The sequence below is a fragment of the Neopelma chrysocephalum genome, unplaced genomic scaffold (assembly GCF_003984885.1).
Source record: "Neopelma chrysocephalum unplaced genomic scaffold, ASM398488v2 Primary Assembly neopelma1_143, whole genome shotgun sequence".
Taxonomy (NCBI): Eukaryota; Metazoa; Chordata; class Aves; order Passeriformes; family Pipridae; genus Neopelma; species Neopelma chrysocephalum.
This window is the reverse complement of record NW_020897805.1, coordinates 617,713-639,989: the sequence shown is the minus strand read 5'-3', so window position 1 is coordinate 639,989 and position 22,277 is coordinate 617,713. Positions and strand designations below refer to the sequence as shown.

Here is a 22,277-nt window from a genome sequence, read left to right as displayed (position 1 = left end):
GAGCATCTTCCTTCTCCAGCCAGTTCTGGGATGAGATATCCTTTTAAATCTTTAGGGTTTATGAACCCATTGCACTGTCTGATGGAGAAGGATTCATGCTGATTGGTACTATGCTTATTTTTTGGGCATCACTGAATGAGAGGGGAGGGGGAAAAAGATAGAGATTTTGTTATATCTTGGTATAAAAGAAAAAAGGCAGCTACAATACTCAGTGCCCTAAAATTCCTATTTAGACGAGTGGGACAGTATCTGTAAACCTAAGACCAGCATCTACTGGGACACTTTCAAAGCTTCAGTGAAAGCAGAGAACTAAAAACCAAATACTTGTAGCCTTAACAAGTGACAGGACAGTTAACAGCTCGTACAAGACCACTCATTTTGGTTCAGCTGTTAAATTTGCTTCCTCTTCTTCATATCCTGTTACTTGGGATTTGAAATTGAAAAGTTGGAGGAGAAAAATGAAGTGCTTATAGTGAAGTCTAGTGTCCTGGGAGATGCTGGTAGGAGATGTTTAGGTTGTTTCCCCTGAACATGCCTTAAGGAAGCTACTGGTACCTAGGTGAATTTATCTGGCATAACACACATAACAATAATACACAGCCTTTGATGTTGCAGTGTGCTAATCGTGGAGTCTGTTCCATGTGCATGGAAGAGATGATTGTGACCCATGGTCCTGTACAAGAAAAAAGGAAAAAGATCTTCAAGTGAGCAAGTAGTTCGTGCACACCTTAATATAGAAGTAGAAACACCAGGAAACCAAGCCCTATCCAAGGTATAACATTGTCCTGCCTGGCAATCTTGGCAAGTTGTTTAACCTCTTCATTTGTCTAGACTTTTCCTGTTTATTCCACTCTTATCACAAACTTTTTGAGAAAGAAGTGTTTCTTCCTATGTATGCATCCAGCTAGAGAGTTGGTCCTCATTTTGGCTAAAGTCTCTCTACAGTAATATAACACCCTATGCCTTCCTTCCATATAGCAAGAATTGTGCATTAGACTGAGAAGTAAAAGGTGCTTTGGGCTTCTGACTGGTGCCAAGAAATAAATCAATTCAGCAAAGCCTGCATTAGCTACCTTGGGTACTGGGAGCATCCCAGCTGTGGCAGCATAGAGCCTATCGAGGTTAAATTTGGATCATGTCATGATGCAGCCTTCATGCTGGGAAAGAAGTTTAAAATGTCAGTGCTGTATGTCTTTGGAAAATTTCTATTTGAATGCCACTGCTATGCACAAAACTGCTGCTGCCTACTGCTGCTGCTGTGGTTGCTATCCTCTGATCCATCTTTTGCTCAGTCTTTTCTAACTGCTAGCCTCATAGGAGCTGTCATACAGCTATGCAGATTCTGCCCAGCATCCATTTTGTAATGGAAAATGTTCCAAAAGTGGTGGTGAATGCAGTTTTTCAATGAAACAGTATTTTGACGCAATTGTGACACTCTAAGTATATAGAGTAGACAAAGTTTGTAGGTTGAAATAATGTCACTATATCTGCTGGCCTGAAAATCAGGCCCTTTTTCCACCTTGTTCTGTTTTCTTTATTGCAAGATTTTATTTTATTTTTTGTAATGAAGTCTCTGGGGTGGTAGGCAGGCAACGTAGCTTTTATTTCTGGTTCTGTTACAAATGTGCGTTTTGATCATGGGATAACATACTGTGTCTTTGCATTATCCAGTTGTAAAGTGAGGAAGATGACAGGTCCTTCTTTCATTCTTTTCTGTCTGGTCTAACGTAGACTTGCCTGGTGCAGCGTCCCTTTCTGGTCAGTGAGCCACAATCTTGGTTGATGAGCTACTCTTGTCTCTGTTAAGCTTTTCTGTGCAGGCTTCTGGTTTTAGATCCATAGGCTGGAACTCAACCCATATTCAAGCTTCTCTTAAGCTTATCTTTTAACTGTAGATGGGTAGTGCTCGGTGTGTTGTGATGTTGGTATGCTTCTGTATCAGTGAGGGATAAACAAAACAGTATTGTAGCACTCCCTCCTTTCTGTTTACCTTTATAGTAGTGCTATCTTTGCTTTCTTCTTATTGTAAATTTTGCTTCATTCTACTAGTGAGTGTTCTGTGAGTAATCTTTAAGCTTTCCTGGGGGGAAAACCCAATATTTTGATGAGTACAGACATTTCTGGTGGTAACTGCAGCAAAGAGCTTGAAAGCTTTGTTGTTTTAAATTCAAGAATGATGTAACAAAATCTGGGGAGTGGCCTTGCCTGGAAACATTTGGACAGCCAGTTCGTGGCAAATGAAAATTGATGTGACTCATCACAAAATGTAGTGCATTCTTCGATGTAGAGGGCAGAGAATAAGAAATTCTCACAAATGCAAATGAATCTATGTTTTAAAATCCTTGCAATCAGCAAGGGAAGGAACTGCTTTGCTTTAATGAAAGCACAATAAAAAGTAATACTTGCAGAGTTTATTTAATTCAAAAATGCCAGGCTCATTAGACAACTGGTGATAGAATATGATTCTGACTCTTATTGGTTCATAAGAATCATGTTTACCACTTTCAAAATACAGTCACTTACAGGATGAGATATTGGAGATGTTTAACTTTTAGAAATCCCCACAAACCATGGGGGTCAAATTAGGACAGGAAAAATAGAAGAGGAGGGATGCAACAGACAGAAAAAGTTGTCATCCTTACAACCACTGCCAAAAAGATCAGTCTAGTAAAGTCTTGCAACAAAAATGTTGCAAGAACCTTTGGTTTACAGCTTTAGTGGAAAGTCTATAAGTCCTGCAGGTGGTGGCTCTGACAGCCGGCTGGGAACACCAGCGCACTGCGTTAGCAGCACTGCGGCACTCGGCACAGCTCCTTGGAGGACTGCGGAGCAGTGAGCCAGCCAGGCTCACTTATGAGAACTGACAGGATCACAGCACAAATGACTCCAAACCCCTCTGCTTGGCTTGTCAGTGTTTAAACAGGGGCAAAATCCTACCCTCTGTTTCCTCAGAATGGCAGTAGTTGAATGCCATGGACTTGAAAGGGAACATGTTTATGCTCTGATTTTGCAGAGGGTAGAAGGGAGTGATGGTCCTTGTTTCTAAAAACTTGCAAAAGCTGTTCAGTTTCATGTAAGAAAGCTGACCAAATCAGGTACTAAGTACTTAAACTGCAGTAGAAATCCTTACCCTGAAAAGCCTGTAGTCAGAACTGTTGCTATTGAATCTGATTCATGAAGCCATGGCAGGCAATTTGCACCTACTCCTTGGAATACCCTTCAGCTGCAACATCCACCAACACCTCAGTTCTTGCATCTGTGCTGGAATGTAGGAATAAAGTTTGAGAGCTATCAGTCTATTAGTCCAGATTCTTGGGAACTCCTGATTTAAATAGGCAAAGGATATACGGTTAAGTGTGATTTACAGAGTGTATAAATGTACTGGTTAAACCATAATTCATGGTTGATTTTTCTGCCTCACACATGAACTCATCTACTCATGGGAATTTCAACTCATCTTCAGAGACACATCTCTTTTGTGTATGGGCCCAAAGAGAAGCTATGGAAAGAAATGTTTCTTTGCAATACTGAAAGAAGAACTGTAAGAGAAGCTGGAGGTTGGCACTGTAGCAACTGCTCTTCTAGGGTACTGTTCTGGGCTTTGGTGCTAGCAAGGAACAAAGACTCTTTTCTTTGGATTTTTTGTTTGTTTGAGGTTTGGGGTTTTTTTTTGTTTTGTTGTTGTTGTTGGTCCTTATACCACAACTGAGGGGATAACACCTTCTCTATTCTGCTAAATTCCATCTAGCATAAGATGCTAAAAGCCATTGTCATTTGTAGTTTGGTTGCCTATAAGAAATAAATGTGCTGGTCTCAACCAATTTCCCTATGGGTGACAATAATGGCAATTTAGTTGTTTATTTCAGGTTCTTCAAAAGTGGAGTCATGAAGGAGGGTTTGTCCTATTGCTGCACTTATTTTATGATCTCTTTAAAAGAAAGAAGAGGATTAGCTCTTGGGATAAAGTCCTAAGACTGACCTCAATGTCCAGAGCTCCACCCTGACCTTAAATCCACACAGAGAACAGTTACTACCAGACACTTTGTGAAGTGAGTCTGGGCTCCACTTTTCATCTGACACAGCAGCAGTTTAGGAATCAGCACTCTGTTTGCCCTACTTACCCCAGTACTAGCTTCTAACACAGGAAAGCTGCTGGCACAGGCACCAGACTGTCACTTTTGTGACTGAGGGAGGAAAGAGAGGAGTCCTCACCCCATCTTCCTTTTCAGACAGTCTCCAGGAGTTTTGGAAGGAGCTTTTTACAAGCCTTCTTCTATTGTTGGCCAGGAGACAAAGGACGGAGGAGCTGGATTTAAGCATAATGACGTGAGCTCCTCCATGCAGAAAAACCCAGCTGAGAGACCCCCCCTGCTCCACACACACACAAAAAAAGGAAGAAAGGGGGAGAAAATCTTTGAAAATAACTAATTAAAGTTGTTTTAGCCTCTCTCTCTCCCCTCCAAGGGCGCCTAATCTCACAGGGGGCAGAGGGGGAGAGAGGCAAGAGGAACAATGAGAACCATCCCCCCCTTCTCTACACTCCACCTCCTGGTCTCTGAGGTTTTAAAACAAGAGGCCACTTTAAGTTAATGAGCTATCAGCTGACTGGGAGAAGTCTCTAATGAAGCCTGGTGTTCACACATTCCCCAGCTTGCTGAATAGGCCTCTGCCAACCCCATAACTGTCAGAAAGTTTCATTCATAAAATCCACATGCTGGGGGTGGTGGTGATGGGGGCAGGGAGGGAGCTGGGTGGAGATGGAAGAGAGGAAGTGTGGGGTGGTGGTCTCCATATGGAGCAGTCAGCCCCAGAGGCCAAACAGGAACATGCATGGCTGGGGCTGGCAGGCTGGAGGATCCCAGGGACCCGACTCCACTCTCCATTGTCTGGCTAGTAATTAGGAAGATCCTTCACATGGTTCTTGGAGGACATTGAAGTCTGTTGGGATAATTAGTGAAGATTTAGGGGATGTTCCAGCTTTTATGTCACCAGCTTTGCTAGGGCCACAGGGGCAGGTGCTGGTGGCATGAAGCCTAGGAGTCATTCAGGGGCTTTGCTGTGTGGGCCATGCTTTACTGAGCCTCATGTCTCCTGGCAGTACTTTAGGACCTGTGTTTGTGGGGATATTTGTGAGAAGGAGAGCAAAAAGGCAGGGAAAATTCTGGAGGAAAAGGTATAATACTGGGACAGGAAGGAAGTCATGTTTACTTAAAATAAACTTGGTAGTGATGTGTTCTGGAGCTCATTCTCCTTGGATACTGCACGTGCTTTTGGCAAGAGCAAAGAGGAAAGATGCAGATGCTGGATCAAAAATTGTTTTCCTCCAAGGGCTGGACTATGGTTTGAGCAGTGAATCAGCATTGTAATCAACAGTAATCAAAGGCCACTGTATTCTTGTGTCCTGCAAGTTTTGACATTAGACACTTCCGGGTCTTTCCTGAAGTTTCTGAGCAGCAATGTCAAGCCCAGATTTCTTTTGGGCATTATGGATCTGATGCTCTGAGCACAGGAATTAGATCTTAGAGCACTAGACTTCTATCTCTCTCTTTGAAATTTTGGTCCCTTCCCAATCCCCAAGTCATGCTGTAGCAGGACCAGGGCATAATTGTTAGAGTGTCACTTAAATCTTAGTTGTGACAAAAGGCACAGTTAAATGAGAAACAGTCTCTGCCTTGGGGAGCTTACAGTGTAAATACACAGTGCAGATTGAGTGGAAAAAACCACTTAGGAATCTCATTCAAAGACCACTGAAACAATAGTAGGATCTCTGTTAACTCTGAGGAGCTTTGAAACTTGATCATCTGCCTGCTATTACACAGGGTGTCTGAATCAGGGCTCTGAAGTCAATCCTATCCAGGACATAACTGCAAGGTCAACTTTGTTCATATGTTTCGTGTATATACTATGAAGAGAAAGGGATTGGATTTTTCAAACTATATTAAGAAGCTAGGAATGAATATTCTTGAGACACAGGACAGCATGTGCTGGGGGCATCGGATTCCGTGAAAACATGCATATGTTGGGAAAGCAGCTGCCTTCAGAGATTTCTATGGACTAAAATGAGTCATGAGTCAATGTCATAATGTTTCATTCAGTAAACCTTCTGGTTTCCCATCTATTTTGTCTTATCATTGAAATTTCACTAGGGTAGCGTGGGGAACTGTGTAGTTCTGTGTATATGGCAGAGGCAGTGCTGGAGAGAATATAACTGGGATTTGACTGTACACTGCAAAGGCTGTGGTATGGTTGAATAATCAGGAAATATTTTTCCTCCAACTGCTTTTATAGAGATTTTGATTTTTCCCTTCTTACACTTGGTAGCTCAATTACTCAATTTCATTGCATTATAACAGTACCTGAGCATTTCACCATCTTTCTTTGCTGCTTATTCCTATTTCAGAGATGGGAAAACAAAACACAGAGTTTAGGGGCGGAATCTACAAAAGAGCTTAGAGCTGGCACTTCTAGGTTTCCAGGCAGCTTGTTGCAGTGAAATCCAGGCATCTGAGTTAAATATGGGCACATGTAGATGTAGGTACATGGTAATGGGGAGCTTTGTAAGCTAGTGGGTGAGAAGTGCTGAAGAGCAGGGTGGGATGTCTAGTCTGGCAGGTAGGCACTTGCCTCTTGCCTGGAGAGAGAGATATACCTATCTTTATGTATAGTTCATATATATATGTATATATATATATATATGCCCTTGTTTAGTTCTGCGCTCGCTGTATGAATACAGGACTCAAAACTGGATGCAGGCCATAAATGCTCGGCTGTTGGATATTTCCATGGTGTGGCTTCTTAAATTGCTTTTGGTGACAGTCTTCCACTTTTTATAAATAATCAAATATTCTGGATGACAAAGCAGTAGACTTGCACTGTACACCAAAGGCTATAGAAGTTGGTGGACTGAAGGAAGGGCAAACTCACAGAAGATGAGAAATCTCTACTGAATAACTATTTACATGCTAAATAGCAGATAATGGGCTGTATGTTTGATCATCTTGCCTCTTCTATGTGCTAAGCAAGGAGCATCTTGGGAATGAAGACATGTTCAGCTCTACCTGTATCTCACTGAACACAGTTCACATCCTTTCTGAGTTAGACCTGAAGCTGTTTGTTTTTGTTGTGGTGGTGCTAGTCATTGGACTAGATGCTGACTAGTTCTTCAACTTGACTTTTCTCCTGCTGTGGCTTTTCTTGCTCTGGAATGCAGCACTAACCAGATCTACCTTAGATGAAGTATGAATAGTCTCTATTTGTATTGGCTTTGGCTATTTTATTTGTTTTCTAGCACTCTCACTATTTCCCATCATCAGTCTCTTTGGTGGCTGGTGTACAAATTGCTGACAGAGAAGAGGCAAATTCAATATTATCAAATCTCTTCTCATGCCAGCTTTTGCCCCTTCAGCACTGGTTTGCCTGGTAATACCGTTGGTCACTCCCAGCAATCCCTTGCCCTTTACTAATAGTCTCCTTCCCCCTCAGCTCTACATTGCTCTTGCTGGTATTAAGTTTTTCTGGCAAATCCCATAAACAATTTTGTGGAGTGCTGATTTTCTGTCACTGCTGCTTATATTTATTTAGCAGCTGGAGGATGGATGAGCTCTCTGTGGTTGAAGGGCCCTCCTGCATGCTTTAGACTCACTTGGATGCTCTCAGCCTCATCTAAGGAGCCACCAACATGCCTCTCAGGAAGTTAGAGAAGCATCTGCTGAAGGGTTTGTTCCAATTGGGTCAGAGACTTGCTCACAAATTGGTAAAGGAGGAGGGGAGCAAACAGACAGTGAGCAGGTCCAGGTCCAGGATAAGCTCGTCATCTAGTGCTGCATCATGGATTGTGTTTCCTCTGTACATGAGCCAAGAGGGACCACTTGCTTTACCAGCCTCTCATGTGAGCACTCAACCGACACAAGAGGCTCTACTCCTTTCCCCTTGGGGGGATGCTGGAGGCAAGAGCTCTCAAGGGCTAAAGAAAACAAAACAATGTTTGCTTAGCTGGAGAGCAGAGTGTGCCCTGCGTAAATTGTACCAAGGCCTAAAAGTGCTTCAGAAATGAAGTGCCTCTGAAATTGGCTCCATGAGATAAATGTGAGGCAGGATGATGCCATTTCTCCAGCTGATGGGGTGTCCCATTGACTCGTTTAAGGTCATATTTGGGTTACTCTGAGCCTCACCTTCAGGAAAAATGACACGAAAGACAAAGTTTTCCCAAGGAAGGAAAGGTTCTGATTGTCCTGCTCCTTGTGGACAGCCAACAAAAACTCTACGTGTGTATCCCACTTGCAGTACAAGGGCTCTAGTCATGGGAAGGAGAAAAAGGAAAAGAGTGTTCTCTGTATTGGCATGATACAGCAAGCCAGTGGTGAGGGAGTGGGTCAGATACATTCTTTGCTCCCAGTGTCCAGATTCAAAAGTTTGAGGAGCGAAAGGTAGTTGCTGAATGCTGAGATGTTTCAGGTGGGACAGTTTCTGTTTCTGAGCCCATGTTTCTGTGGCCCCTCTGCATTAGAGATTTTTTTTTTCTCTCTGGGCTTGACCTGTGGAGAACACAGGTCCTATTTCTAATTCTAGGTATCTTTGGTTCAGTCACAGGTGTGCAGGCCAAGCTGGCACATTTCCCTTGTAGTTATTGAAGATGAAGTAGCCAGCCTCACATGTATTTTGTACTCTACAGAAACCAAAATTATGAAAATACAGTGTTCCTAGTATAGTAGGATCAAAAGACTGTTTCTTGCCACATAACACCTCCTGTAGCTTTTGTTTCATTTATTACCTATGTACACAGTGTCTCATTATACGCAGGTGGATTTCGCTTCCAGTATACAGCCCATTGGAACAGTCAGCTCCCAGACCTCTTTCCCCTTTAGGCATCTTTGTGATGCTCTGTATTTCTAGGAGTGCCTTATTTCTGATAATATATGGATTTTCTCTGGTGAACTTGAAATGTATCTATGCTGGCTGTCAATTATTGGCATCTTGAATTACTAGTGATCCTTACAGAAATGGGGATATCAGACTAAGGAGTTCTGTGTTTGTGACCTCCTCCCTCCATGATAGCAGGCCTGATACTACAGTAGAATTTCAGTTCTGTTGTGTAGGAAAGCGTGTTATCACACCTCAGTGTTAGATCAATCACCTGATGTTTCCAGCAATTCAATTTGCAGGGTGGTGGGATGTAATAAAAATTATTAGGCTGAAAAAAACCCAAACTTCTTTTCTATGCAAGCCTTTTTTTTTTTTTTTTGGTGTGTGTGTATTTTTGAAGCCTGCAGTGGATTTTCTGGACTCATGACATGAGTTTTTATTATTCAGTGCATTAGAGCCCTTGTGAAAAATAAAACATGTGATGTGGAAAGTCTCTAGTAAAGAGTGACTCAGGAAAAGGAAAACAAAACCCTTCAGTCTAACGAAAGAACAGACTGTGTGAAAGTAACTTGGTATTTAATTGGAAATTGCAGTCAGTCTGCAGATGAACAGCCTTGCTGGCATCTGCAGGTGGGTGTTTTGCTTATGCTTTACAGTTTTCCTTCCTGCTTGTGCTTGTGAATGTGTTCTGCCTGTCAGCTCAGAGGTGCAGAGATGGCTGCAGTTTGTGGCTGTTCTTTTTCCAGAAGTATCAGCAGTTCCCAATATCACATAAGTGAGTGTTGTAAAAGTGTGTTAGTAAGAAACAGACCCTGCAAAAAATAGCTTACAGTCCAAATAGGTGTGACAGCCCTTGTTTTAGAGATGGAGAGAGCCTTTAGAGGTCATTAGAGATAAGTGATGTGACCAAGATCATGCAGGGCCTTTTGCACTCTAAATTATATCTGGGACTTCTACCTCACAGGTTCAGAGCTCACGAGGGCATTTTAATAGAGAATTTTTAGGAGACACACTGACATACATTCATTCAAGGTAAACGTGATCTGCCATCTTGGGCCAAACCCCAGATTTGCTTTCATCAAGTCTAATTATGATAATGGTTCATTTAACCTCTCTGCCTCCCCCTAACTTTCGCTTTAAAGCAAAGGCACACTGGCTGAGAAACCTTGGACTGCACAGTTCCATTTTTAGCTCTGTCTGACTCATTTAATGATTTGGTCAGGTTAGTTTGTCCTTGACTCAGTTTCCCCACTGTCAAAATGGCACTAATAACACTGTCCTGCTTTTTGAGGAAGGGTTATGAAGATAAATTAGTTTTGGCTGGAGAAGAGTCCTGCAGGGCTAGCAGAATTGGAAGGAGACAAGCGTGCTCTCTGTTGCAAGTATTATCTATCACTTATGTTTCTCACAGCCCTCCTTGACTTTTACTGACTATGTATTCTTTCTCCTCTTGCAAATCACCAACATGTATATTGATCAGCAACATCTCTTGCACAGATTACAGGGCCATCTCTCCATCAACTTCTTTGCCCTCTCAGAGGCAGACGGTTTTACTGTTGTGAGAGCGAAATCCTGGCCTCGACAATGTCAACAAAGCCAGGATCTCATGCCTGGTTTTCCACCACGAGTGCTTCCTCTTCTGTAAAAAGGCTGGCTATGGGGTGGCTACTGCTGTTTCTTTCTAGGGTTCCTCTGAGGAAGAACAATCCCCTCCAAAAAGTGCAGAGATGTTTTCAGAGGCAGACAAACAGATGAGGAGTGAAGGGGTGGTTGGAGAGGGAAAAGCCAGCCACACAACAATCTGACTTCTTCTAGAGAGGGTTAAGTACTAAATACCTCTTACTGGGTCACTTAATGATGGATGGTAGTTAGTGGGGGTGGGGTAAAGCTGACTTCCAGCCCTGCATCACTAAACCATTCATTAGGAAAAACACACACAATGGAAAATGGCAGAGAGGCTCAAGTGTCCAATTTCTCTCTTGAACTCTCTGAACAGGAGGCTCCAGTCAGGGGAATCCCTGCCACCCTTTCTCCCCCTCCTTCTCTGGCAGTTTCTTTATTAATTAACGGAGTTGGCTGGGGACGGAAACGGAGGACAATAATCAACATAGATGGGTCTGCAGACCTATTTTTAATAATGTGCTTTGCATCTGTCCTAATTGGTATGGAAACAGTGACCTGATTGGAACGACCGGGAGCCTCTTGGGGCCTTTCTTTCTTCCTTTCTCTCCCTCTGTTTTCTTTTTTGTTTGGTTGAAGTTTGACTTGGTGGGAGTGGAGGGGCCAGTGGGTAAGAAATATAAAACCTAACCTTAGGGGCTGTTCACAGGCCAGGGAGTGGAGAGGGGTGACGTACTGGGGAGTACGGGATGTGGGGGCAGGGAGGCCTGGATTGGAAAGTCGGGCATAAATGCCTCCAGGACAGAGAATCTAGCTGCCCCGAGGAGCTGAGGCCGAGCATAGGAAGGAAAGGACAGCAGCTCTCTTGGTTTAGTTGATGATGTGGGATATGGTGAGTTTTCAGGGTGAGACAAGAAAAGCTCAGGGACAAGAGGAGCACCCCAAGAGCCAGCTGAAGGCCCGTCCTTGCCTTGCTGTGTAACAAACATGCATGCAGTGAGAGAGCTCCCATCTGCAGGAGATTTAAACCTGAAATAGGCAGTGAGGGGAAATGGATTATTTGGTATCAGAAGGTGGCTTAGGAACAAAGGTGGCCCAGAACCCTGACTCCCCCAGTGCTGTGTGAGCTATCTACCAGATCACAGATATAGCTGCCATAATGGCTTAGACACTGCCCTGGGGAATCCAGAACAAATGCTATGTGTGAACATGCACACAGGGACCATGCCTGTATGGGTAGATGGGATAAAACTTTGAATATAATTGTGGTATATTCTGTAATGTGGTGATATTTACCTGTTGCAGCTGCTGACATTCTTGGCCTTTGCCTGTTCACACAGGATGCCTGTCGGGGTGGGATTGCAGAGGCTGAGCACTACTGAGCCAAGTGGCAATGTGTCCCCATGTTCTCTCAACATAGATGTGCTGTCTGTCCTGCAGCTGCCTGGGGATGCGGTTGAAACACTGCTTTCTTCTTTCTCTCACCTATTTAAATAGCTGGCAGTAGACTCTTGCAGGCTGTGTTTGTCCCCTCTGCCTTCCAGTGTCTTCACATATCTGGAAAGTAGCTCGTGAGCCTTGAGCATTTGGAAGATCACCTTTCTCCATACAGCCATAGTCTCCAGAAGAACTGAATTGCAAGGAAACTGGAAATCTGTCCCCATGGGAAGGATGGAACTTGTGTGCCCAAGCTGAGGAACTTGTCACCCAAGTGACTTGTCACCCAGGGATCATGCTGGGTATTTTTGCATTGCAGCCTTGATGCCAAATTACTGCCTTGCAACTTCATTTTCTATTAAAAGCTTGTGTGTGCACACACTGTCAAATAATGGGATGAACAAAACAAGACCAAACCCTGAAATTACAATGAAATAAAAGTGATTTTCATATAGACTAGGATAGAAATTGGACATTAATTAAAATAAAGCAAAACAGTCAGGTGGATGGATGGATGGACAGATGGAAGGATTGGCTCTAACAGACATTGCCCCTAAAGTAGCTCAACATTTCAAAGCCTGGCCATTTTATTTTGAGTACTACAGCAATTGCTTTTTTCCTGTAAGCCCCAGCTCCTAGAATAAATTATTATAACTGAGAATCTTAGCTTTCTTTTGAGGAAGTTTGCTGTTCTTATACTGGCTATGTAAAACTTGAAGAAATGGTGTTATTTCCCTCAAAAAGATCAGAATAAAAAGCTGAGAACAAGTTCTCCCACATGTATTGTGTTTAACAATAATAATAAATCTCTGATGCTTTTCTCCAATCTGCCTTTTTCTGCTCCCAGTGCCAATCATTGGGCATCCATGGAGATATTGCTAAATTCAGGCTCTGTTTATGGATGGCAAGTCTGGGCATCTGTGGTATATATAACCCTGCTTATAAAGAGGAAGGAAAGAAAGAAAGAATGGAAATGTGAAATGTAGGGGGAGCAGGCAGTGAGCTGCTGCCACTGTGATGTGTGAGGAGTTGGCCAGGTCCCATGTAAATCAAGGACAAAGTTGACTAATTTCCTGGGTCGGTCATGGTGAAAATATCACATTTCATGGTTTGTTGCCGATTCATAGAAAAATCCTATTAAAACCGGGCAGATTACTTATACAATTTAAACAAATGATGATCAAAGATTATAACATGTTCTGTGAAGAATGAAAAGGAATAGAAATGAATGTGCATGTGGTGAAATGGGGCCAGGTGGGGTTTTGCATGCAAACTTTAGCACTGTTAGGGGCACTGCGGATGGGGGGGGACGCAGGCAATTTGGGGGTACCCTGACCCTTTTCTGAGTAGGGCTGCTCGGCGCAGAGCATCGCTGTCCGCCCGGCGGGGAGGGGCCCGTCGGGGCCGGGCCCCGCGGGCAGCAGAGGGCGCCGCAGGCCGCGGTTTGAGGCGGAGGAGCCGCCTGGGATCCCGGAGCCAGGGAGGGATGGATGAGGGGATGGAGCCGCGGGGTGCGGAAGGCAGCCCGCTGTCCGCCCGCAGGCAGGTGCGGTGAGCCCGGCGCCGGCTCAGCCCGGGCAGGGCGTGCGCCATGCCCAGACCCCAAACCCGCGCTGACTCTCGGTCCCGTTACTGCACCACGGGCAAGTCGCTCAGGAGGAAAAGCCTAACCTGAAACCCAACAAAGCTTAGGGTGCAAGGCAAAAATGAGTTCTACGTCTCAACAAGGCAAGGTTTACACTAGAGGTAAACCAGACTGTTACTGATCCCTGCATAGATCTGTCCTCCAATGCCTCTTCACAGTGAAGTGTGTTAAACCTTCACAAGACCTTCACAAAGTGTCAAATTCAACAACTGTACACTGAAGAAAATAATACAGTGGCATAAACATATGTTTATATTGTAAAGACAAGTGGCTTTGTGAAGTGGTTGCTAAGGTGGAGATGAAATGAGTAAACAGAAATGCATCTCCAAAGAAAATGGTAGAAATTTTGGCAAATACAACAAAATGATTGGCACTGGGAGCAGAAGAAGGCAGGGTTTGGTTTTTTGTTTATAGGTTTGGTTTTTAAGACAGATTTCCATATTTCACTGTGATATTGCCACAGCAGACAAGGCAGAATTTGGTATTTTCCTGTCCACTGCTGAGCATCCTATCCCAAACAGTAATACACATGAAACCTACTGTAGTGTTTTTCATAGCCTGCGTGGCTTGGAAATTAGGCTTAGATAGTCAAATCTTCTGACATCACCACTCATTTTTACTTTCTCAGGCTAAACATACTGAAGCAGTATACCACTGATGTTTCTGTCACAAGGCTCGTTTTGCACAGCTGCCTGTCCAAAGTCCACTTCTGAAGATTTCCCAAACACTGGTGAATATCTGATAGAATAGGCAAGACTTGATGATCTTAAAGGTCTTTTCCAACCTAAAAGATTTTATGATAGTGTGGGAATTCGGTTGTGTTTGAAATTTAGGGATGCGGTGTATGGATTTACTGATACTGGCTCTTCTTTTTTATCTATGAATCCAGAAAAATGTAGCAATAAACTTGTCTCTGCATGGCCTTCAACTCCAGATCCAAACCCTAATGCCATCTATAACCCTAGGGTTGTCCAGAGCCAAGGTAGCCATGGCTTCCTAACAATTCAGCATAACATATTTAAACATTATGACAGCTACCCTTAACTTTTTTCCAAGGACCAGAAAAATAAGTACCAAAACCTCCCATCATCCTGCAACCAATTCAAGCCATAACCTTACTGATCATTGTAACACAGGGATATAATGCTGCCCAGAAATTAAACATGTATTTGAAGCTTATCAGCCTTTTATCTTACCACTGAGGACCTGTGAGAGTTCTGCAATGAACTCTCCTGTCCCAAACCATAAATGTCGGCTACTTGCAGTATCATTTATGGCTAAAGAACCTGTTGATCTTTGAACACTGACTATGAAAAATTCAAATCCACTGAGGCAGGCTGCAATCCTACCGCAGGCTGGACAGAATTCATGAGTAAGCCTGACTGCACAGAACTGTACACTGAATCTTAGTTTTAGTCCTCACTTTATTCCTGGCACGAGTGATGGCCTAGAAATTCAGTTATGTCCAAAAGTTAATCGGAAGATGTTTAAATATGCTGATACTGATTTTGCCACTTATCTTACCTCAAGCAATGATGCCATTCCGGCTCCAGCGTTGATCATGGCTCAGTAACCCCATTCTGTCTGACAATTAAAAATGATACATTTTAATCTACTTATCCCTGAGCAGGTTTGGCAGAATTGAGCAACAAAAATTGTTTAGCAGAGCCTCGTTTCTGGAATGCTAAGCTAGAGCCTAATTGTAATCCTAACCCTGCTTTGACCTCTGCCCAGACACTTGCCATCAGTGGAAAATAAAGAATAAATATTTGACTGTAGCAACACTAACTTTCATCCACTTTTGTCAGTCTTAAAGATTTAGACAATTAATTTGCCCCTCTAATCTCTCTTGTTCCAGACTCTATCCCCAACTCTAATCCTACTTTTGATGACAGCTTAGAAACCCAGAATTTGGCATTCTCATCTAGTGGTATCAGACCTTGGCTTTCCTCTACAGGTCTGATGGAGGTCAGTAATAAATTTAGTTCTTCAGATCCTGCCGTCCCTACTTGTAACTCAAATCCCAAACATACTAGCATTATACACTATACTGTCATTGCCACCAGACAACGTGAATCTACTTGTTCTAGCCTTATCTTATTCTGCAGAATTCAGCAAGTATCCAGCTCTCTGTCCACATCTCTTTAATCTTGTTCCTAACAAAAATGCCAGACTTTACTACAGACCAAACATTTTTCCCTTGCTTCAAAATGAAGAATAAGACATTTGAGTCTACTGACACCAGAGTGCTGTGTTTGCATGGTCAAGGGAGAGCCTTGCGCCTGAGATATGACCCTACTTAACCCAAGCTGTCTGAGTGTACAGATAATCTGTGTATTCAGTGATTTGACTACAGAGAACTGGAAATTCAGTTTTCTAAAAATAAGTGATTTCACACCTTGAGTGGTGAATAAATAACTTAATTTCTATGTATTCAAGAGAAGTTGATGCTGATTTATGCCAGCTGATAGTTCTGGTCTGGTACATACAGATCTTTACAATAGAAAGTACATAATGCTACTTTGAGGCCTAAAGGATCCTTTTACTTTTATAGCAAAGTGTGTGTATAGCCTTGTTGAGTAAAAATTGAGAATGATCTATGAACAAAATGTTCTGTTGGCTATATCCCGTGCCTCTGCTAGGCTTGTGTATGTTTTATTCTAGCCAGAGGGTGTGAGCTAGCACGTGGGAATAGCAGCTGGAGAATAAAGTGGGAGTCATGGTGCTTGGAGGAGTTGAAGGAACAACTGCAAGTATCCCTATTTTTAATTCAATATCAAATGTAGTGGCATTGGCATGTCAGATGATGACCTATTCCAGTGCTGCTGATTACATTTGTGACATGAATGGCCAAAGAAGGAACTTGGGACACTGGAATTGGATTTTACAGAGGACTCCTACTGTTAATTTTTGTGATTAAATGTCATCTTTCTTGACAAAATGCCACCTGATGTACGTGAATTTTGGACGAAAATACTGAACTAAGAAACTGAACTGGACATTATTTTGCTTGTTCGCTTTTGAGGATTGATGTGACTTCCACTTGGTTTTCAAGTAGGCAGTCAGGCTTGAGTGGGAAAGGCTGTTGGTCACCATCGTGTTTTGGATAGGGCAACCCTGTGAGAAGGTGGTGCTACTTGAAGGTAAAATAAAAGAAAATGCACGTTAAAGTTGGAGAGCAAGTGAAAGCCACAGATAACGCTTTTCTTGCCTCATACTACGAATAAGCATCTTCCGACAGTGATGCCTTAGTGTAGCAAAGCAGTCTTCAAAGACTTGTGCTTATGCAGTGCTTAGAGAACGTGATAAGGACCCCTCACTTGATATAGCCAACTTACCACCATGGCTGTTTTGATCCAACATTTTGTAGACTTAGCATCGTGTTCATTTCACGTTAATGGTGAGTAAAGCTGATTAGCTGCTGTTTTAACTGCAGGTAACTCGTCGTTATTGGCAGGAAACATGTTTCATCTGCATAACAGTTTCATGTGAGCAGTGGGGAACATTTTCTATTAGCGTTTGTTGATGTGAAACGTGTTTCTTAGTGGAATTATGTTTGCTTGGGACTGGAAGAGAACTTGATTTTCATCCTTAACTCCAACTAGAAAAACTGAATCATGAGAAGGTCCTTTTTGATTCTTTCCCAGCAATGGTATTTACATTATTACTTTTAATGTATCCAAGATTAGTCTCTATCCTATTTGCTATACACAGATAGCTACAGAAGCTAGAATCAACCTTCTTAATGCTACCCAAAATATATAAATGTCAGCTGCATACACAGGCTGGGATAAGATGAAGACTAGTTCCGGGGACATTGTGTCATACAGTGGTCCCTGACAGCCATGTTCAAGTGGAGCTTGAGCTCTGTAGGGCCCCAGTGAAGAGGTGAGGCAGGTACAGGTAAGCAGTGTATGTCCTTTTCTAATCCTGGCAATGTCGCATTCCTTCTCTTTTCTTATATACCAAGTAGTCCTCTACGTACTTTTTTTATTTTTTAATTTTTTATTTACCACAATGACACCTACCAAAGCTCTGTGCAGCCAGGAGCATGAGTTTTGAAACTGAAAGAATAGTAATGCTTGCTTTTTAAGAAATATTTTACTTCCTTTATTTGCTTATGCTTTCCAGATAGTGAAGCCTAAAGAAGCAATGTTTGGGTCAGTATCTCTCAAAAAATGCTGTCTGCCATATAATAACTAATTACCAGTGTAGTGCCTGTCATTCTGAAGAATCTCAAAGCACACAGTCATCCTGAATTATGAGAACTAATGCATAATATGACTGTGTCATCAATAAATACTGAGAGACTCTTCTTAAGAGATGTAGCCTCTGCTGGCCTAGAAGATGGAAGTTGCTTAAGAGTTTGCAGTAGAATTACACAAATGTTTCAGTGAGTAAGCAGAGAAGAATTATCTATTTGATATAAATCAGAAAAGGAATTTAGGAATATAGTTGCCTTGCAATTTAGTCATTCTAAAAAAAGAGTTTTTGTTTGCCCCAAGCTATAAAAATTATGTAAGGCCCTGGCTTCATTATTTATTTGACAGAGGCGGCCTCTTGATTCTTGACAATCCAGGAGTTTAATTGTTTCCAAGTATTCATTTATACTGAGGGATGTCCTTGTGCTTAAGGCCTTGCAGTCACAAAACACAGTCCCAGAGAAGCTTTAAGGCCAAGCATGACTTGGGGAAAAATTTCTAATTTTGCTGACTTAAATCAGGGAACCCACTCATTCACTGCTGCAAGCCTCACTTGCTAGCATATGTTTGTATTTCTGGAATGCCAAGGATCCATATTACCTATGAAGGGATTGCTGTGCTAGGCAACATACGAATGCAGAACAAACAAAAGATGACTGCATGCTTTAGAGCTCTAGCAGTCTAAGACAGGAGATTATGACCTGGGCAAATGATTATAACTGACACCAGAGAAGCCAGTGCTTCTGCTTCTGATTGAACTTGGCTAAAAATCCCCCAAAGCAACAACCGACAAAAAAAACCGAAACCAAACAAATAAAAAAAACACCCGAAATCTGAACCGAACCAAACCCAAACAAACAAACAACACCCCCCCCCAAAAAAACCCAAACAAAAAACCTCAAGCCAAAATACTGATCCACTTGACCTATTTGTAGAGAGGGAAGAGTTAAAAAACAAAAGCCCATGGAAAAATCCAAAATCATCATCTCTTCAAATGGTCTCAAGTGTATGAGTAGAAAAGAGGAGAGGCAAAACAGCAGAGAGGATCTGAAGCTTGGACTGCCTTGTTTTTCCATAATTTTTCTAAGATATGTTGGAGACTTTTATGCATTAGCACAGTGTTTGGGAATGAATATTTGTTCAGTGAGATATGACTCTCCCATGGCAGAGCAGTGAAATATAGGATATTTTGCTTGTTGGCAGCAGATTTCTGGCTGTCTACGTTTTTATTAGTGCAGGTTTTTCTATATGAGTATAGCTATTTATCTAGCAAGCAGGGCCAGCAGACAGAAAGTTGAAGAGAGAGCCAGCACAGTTCTAAGCCATGTCAGTAGATAAAAACCCTTAAGGCGAAATATCTACAGGATTGGGCCATGTGCCTGAATTAGGGGAAATGCTGTTATATTTTCCCAGTCACTTCAATATCCTGCAGTTCTTGCACTTCCACAAACACAGTTTAATGCAGCTGATACAATGCTGTACTGAGGATGTGTTGCCAGCTGCCAGTGTTCAGTCTTGGACCTTTTAATTCCTGAGCTAGAAGATGGAGCTTTTTTGTAGAGGTTGTAACAGGCTGATGGCCTTTGGTGTTATGCCTACTTACCACCAGAGATGGTCAGATAGTTACCCCAAGGGGCTTTGTACACCAGCATTTGTAGTCTGCTGGTCTGGTCTGACTGCATGGTGACAGTGGGGCCAGGGAATCCAAATAGGCAGCCTGATTATCTGGAATAATAATCTGGGTGTGATTGTTGGGATTAAATCCCACACTGGGGTGCTCTCTGATGGTAGAGGGAATTTTGCTTGATTATAAACTCAATCAGACCTGTAGGACCTGATCTTTTATTCATAACACTTTGCATGTGTGGCAAATGCTCTCGTAGGTAAGCAGATCCATTACAACAGAGGGAAGCAAAGGCTACCAAGTGAAAGATCAGAGTAAGAAATCAGCAGTAGTATCCTCCTTATTTCCAAGGTGATTCCCTTAACTCTTGATGTTTTGCTTGAATAGCTGCAGAAAACAGAGAAGAAAAGGCAGTCTTTGCTCCATAGAATCAGAGGGGAGCTGTAAGATAAAAGAACAGATGATGAGAATAAGACATGGCTTGGGCAATGTATGGAGGTTGTCTGAAAGAGCCATAAACAAATGGGATGAAGTTTTTTGAAAATGTCATTATAAAGGACCTTGCAGGTGGGCTTTTGGTGGAGACCAGTGAAACAAGGGCAGCTAAAAGGAGCTCTGTTCCTTCATGAAGGGCAAACCTGGGAGGGGGCACAAGGACATGGATTTGAACATCCAGCAATTAACAGTGGGTATGGGAGTAGAGGTGGGTAAGAGGCAGGACTTTCTTTTCTTGCCTAAAATAAGAGGTGTTGAGTATAGGTAGCAGTGAAGTCCTTGAGAGGGAAGACAAGTAGCTTCTGATTGCTGTGTTAAAGAAAGAAAAAGCAGAGAGGTATGAAGGGAGGGGAGGTGTACTAACAGGTAGGCTAGGAAGGTCAACTGTGCAGTAACATAGCAGAAAGGCACAGCAAGTTTCCAGGTCAGAGACGTGATGGCTATAAAACTTAGTGGTTATGTGGACTCCGTAGTTATATCTATGTCTTGGATCATCTAGAGGCTCTTCCTTCATACTCTGTTTTTAGCTCCTGTTACAATTTGGTATGACCTGAATATGATGTGCAGCCAAACTACTATGCAAGTCAAACAAATAGGATCAAAGTGATCTTAAAAGGCCTTTACATAAAAGCATGTAATCAAACTATTTAGTCAGGGATGAAAGTATACCAGCATGGAAGTAAGCATGCAGCATCTCAGGATCTACTATGTTTAAATATACTACAGTTTTTAAGCAGCTTCTAGCATGGTCAGATTATAGCCTCTAGCTGGGATATAGACTGTAGGGGAAGCACTGTTGTTATGCCCAGCTTGGGGAGATATTGGTTTCTGATCAAGTTCACTGGGGCTACCATCTAATGTAACAAGAGCAGAACAAGAATAGTTTGTAAAGCAGTTTGAAATCATCTAACAGAAACGGTGCAGTTGTACAACTTTATGACTTTAATTGATATTTTGCACTTATTGTCAGCCTTGATTTCCTTTTACAAACATTATACAGCATTTTCCTTAATGCTGCTACAAATACAGAGCCATTCCTACTAGTCCAGACCCACTCTTATGTAGCTTGCCCTGTGACAAGTAGGGTTGTTTTGAAGTATGCAGAATTCCAGAAGGAAACAGAAATACCAGCCTTTGTATTGTTGTAATGAAAACAAATATATATGAATCAAATATATAGATGTATTTCTGTAGTTAGTTAGGTGATTTAAAATATCCTTGTGTATTATAACAGTGCAGTCTGTGTGGTTCACTCCATATGATATGAAATAGCAATAAATAGGCTTGTAGCACCTGAAGGTGGTTTATCTTGTATTTTGGTACAGTTCTGTTTTCTCTATATTCCCTGTTTTAGGGTTTACTTCTGGAACACAGTTTGTATTTTTTAGGAACTCAGACTTGGATTCTTTAAGAAACAGACCTTTTCTGAAATATCAGGTACTTGATATATATTTATTGCCTTCAATCCTGAAAAGATTTTTTTTTAATGTGTTTAGTTTGATTTCAGAATAATTGCCTAGACATATAAAATAAATTGCAGGAATAAATCTGTGCAGATCCAGAGCCCTTACTAATCAATACATCTGTTCTTCTGGATTTGTTTTCTTCATATCTGTTTCCAGAGTTGTAAATACAGGGTATTTTGGTTTGAAATATCCTATGTGAATTCTGCAGTAAAACATTTCTCTTGTGAGATTAAGGTTGCAACAATAATGACAATTGCAGTATTAATGGGCAAATTTAAAATGACAGCTTTCATTCATGTCTAAAGCATTTTTGACATCACCTGAGCATTCAAATTCACCTTTCTTTGGGTAAAATGCTATATATATCAACACACACCAGTACACAAACAGCGCAGAATTTTGACAGCAGGCAATAAAAAGTACCAAAGCTAGTGAATCATTCAGAGCTACTTAAGTGGCTGGCTAACATGGTTTGTGCTGGAGTGTGAAGAATCCAATGCTCCGACATCACAGTCCTTGTGCAGAATCCAAGTTCTGTAACCTACAGATGGTCGGGTTTGCCACTGCAGATCATAGCTCATGAGTTTTGTCATGGCTATGTGGAATCGAGGCTTGTGTAGAATTTGTGCTTAAGTCACTTAAAGAGGACTCAGTAGGACTGTTCTGTGGCCTGGACAAAAATGTATTTATCTCATGGTCATTTTATAATATGGGGCCTTATGCAGGGAATCATGGCCTTGGTCCTCATTGAAGTTAGCTTGCTCTTAATGCTGAGCATAGGCATAAGCTCTTTTTGAACAGAAATGAGAATAAGCTTGGGCTTATATGACTTTTCTGACTTGGGGTGCATAGCACGTGTATCTGTGATGGTTATTTCACTGCTGCTGAAGTGACTCTTAAACAGAAACAGTGAGACACTGTGTCTA

General features: G+C 42.1%; 2 long non-coding RNA genes across 4 annotated transcripts in view; one reads left to right on the top strand and one right to left on the bottom strand.

Annotated features, from left to right (window-relative positions):
• LOC113975780 overlaps positions 1 to 22,277 on the top strand; it is a 211,767-nt gene that overhangs the window by 14,538 nt on the left and 174,952 nt on the right. For both annotated transcript variants that reach the window (XR_003536916.1, XR_003536915.1), the window contains exon 2: positions 616 to 772. This is a non-coding gene — a long non-coding RNA (uncharacterized LOC113975780). The remainder of the gene's footprint in view (positions 1 to 615; positions 773 to 22,277) is intronic.
• On the bottom strand, positions 3,142 to 21,826 carry LOC113975782. 2 transcript variants are annotated; one of them, XR_003536918.1, is made up of 3 exons: positions 21,728 to 21,826; positions 15,089 to 15,148; positions 3,142 to 3,261 (listed from the first exon to the last, which is right to left on the bottom strand). It is a non-coding gene; the product is annotated as an uncharacterized LOC113975782 (long non-coding RNA). The 2 variants fall into 2 exon arrangements; XR_003536919.1 differs by lacking the exon at positions 3,142 to 3,261 and adding an exon at positions 14,204 to 14,348.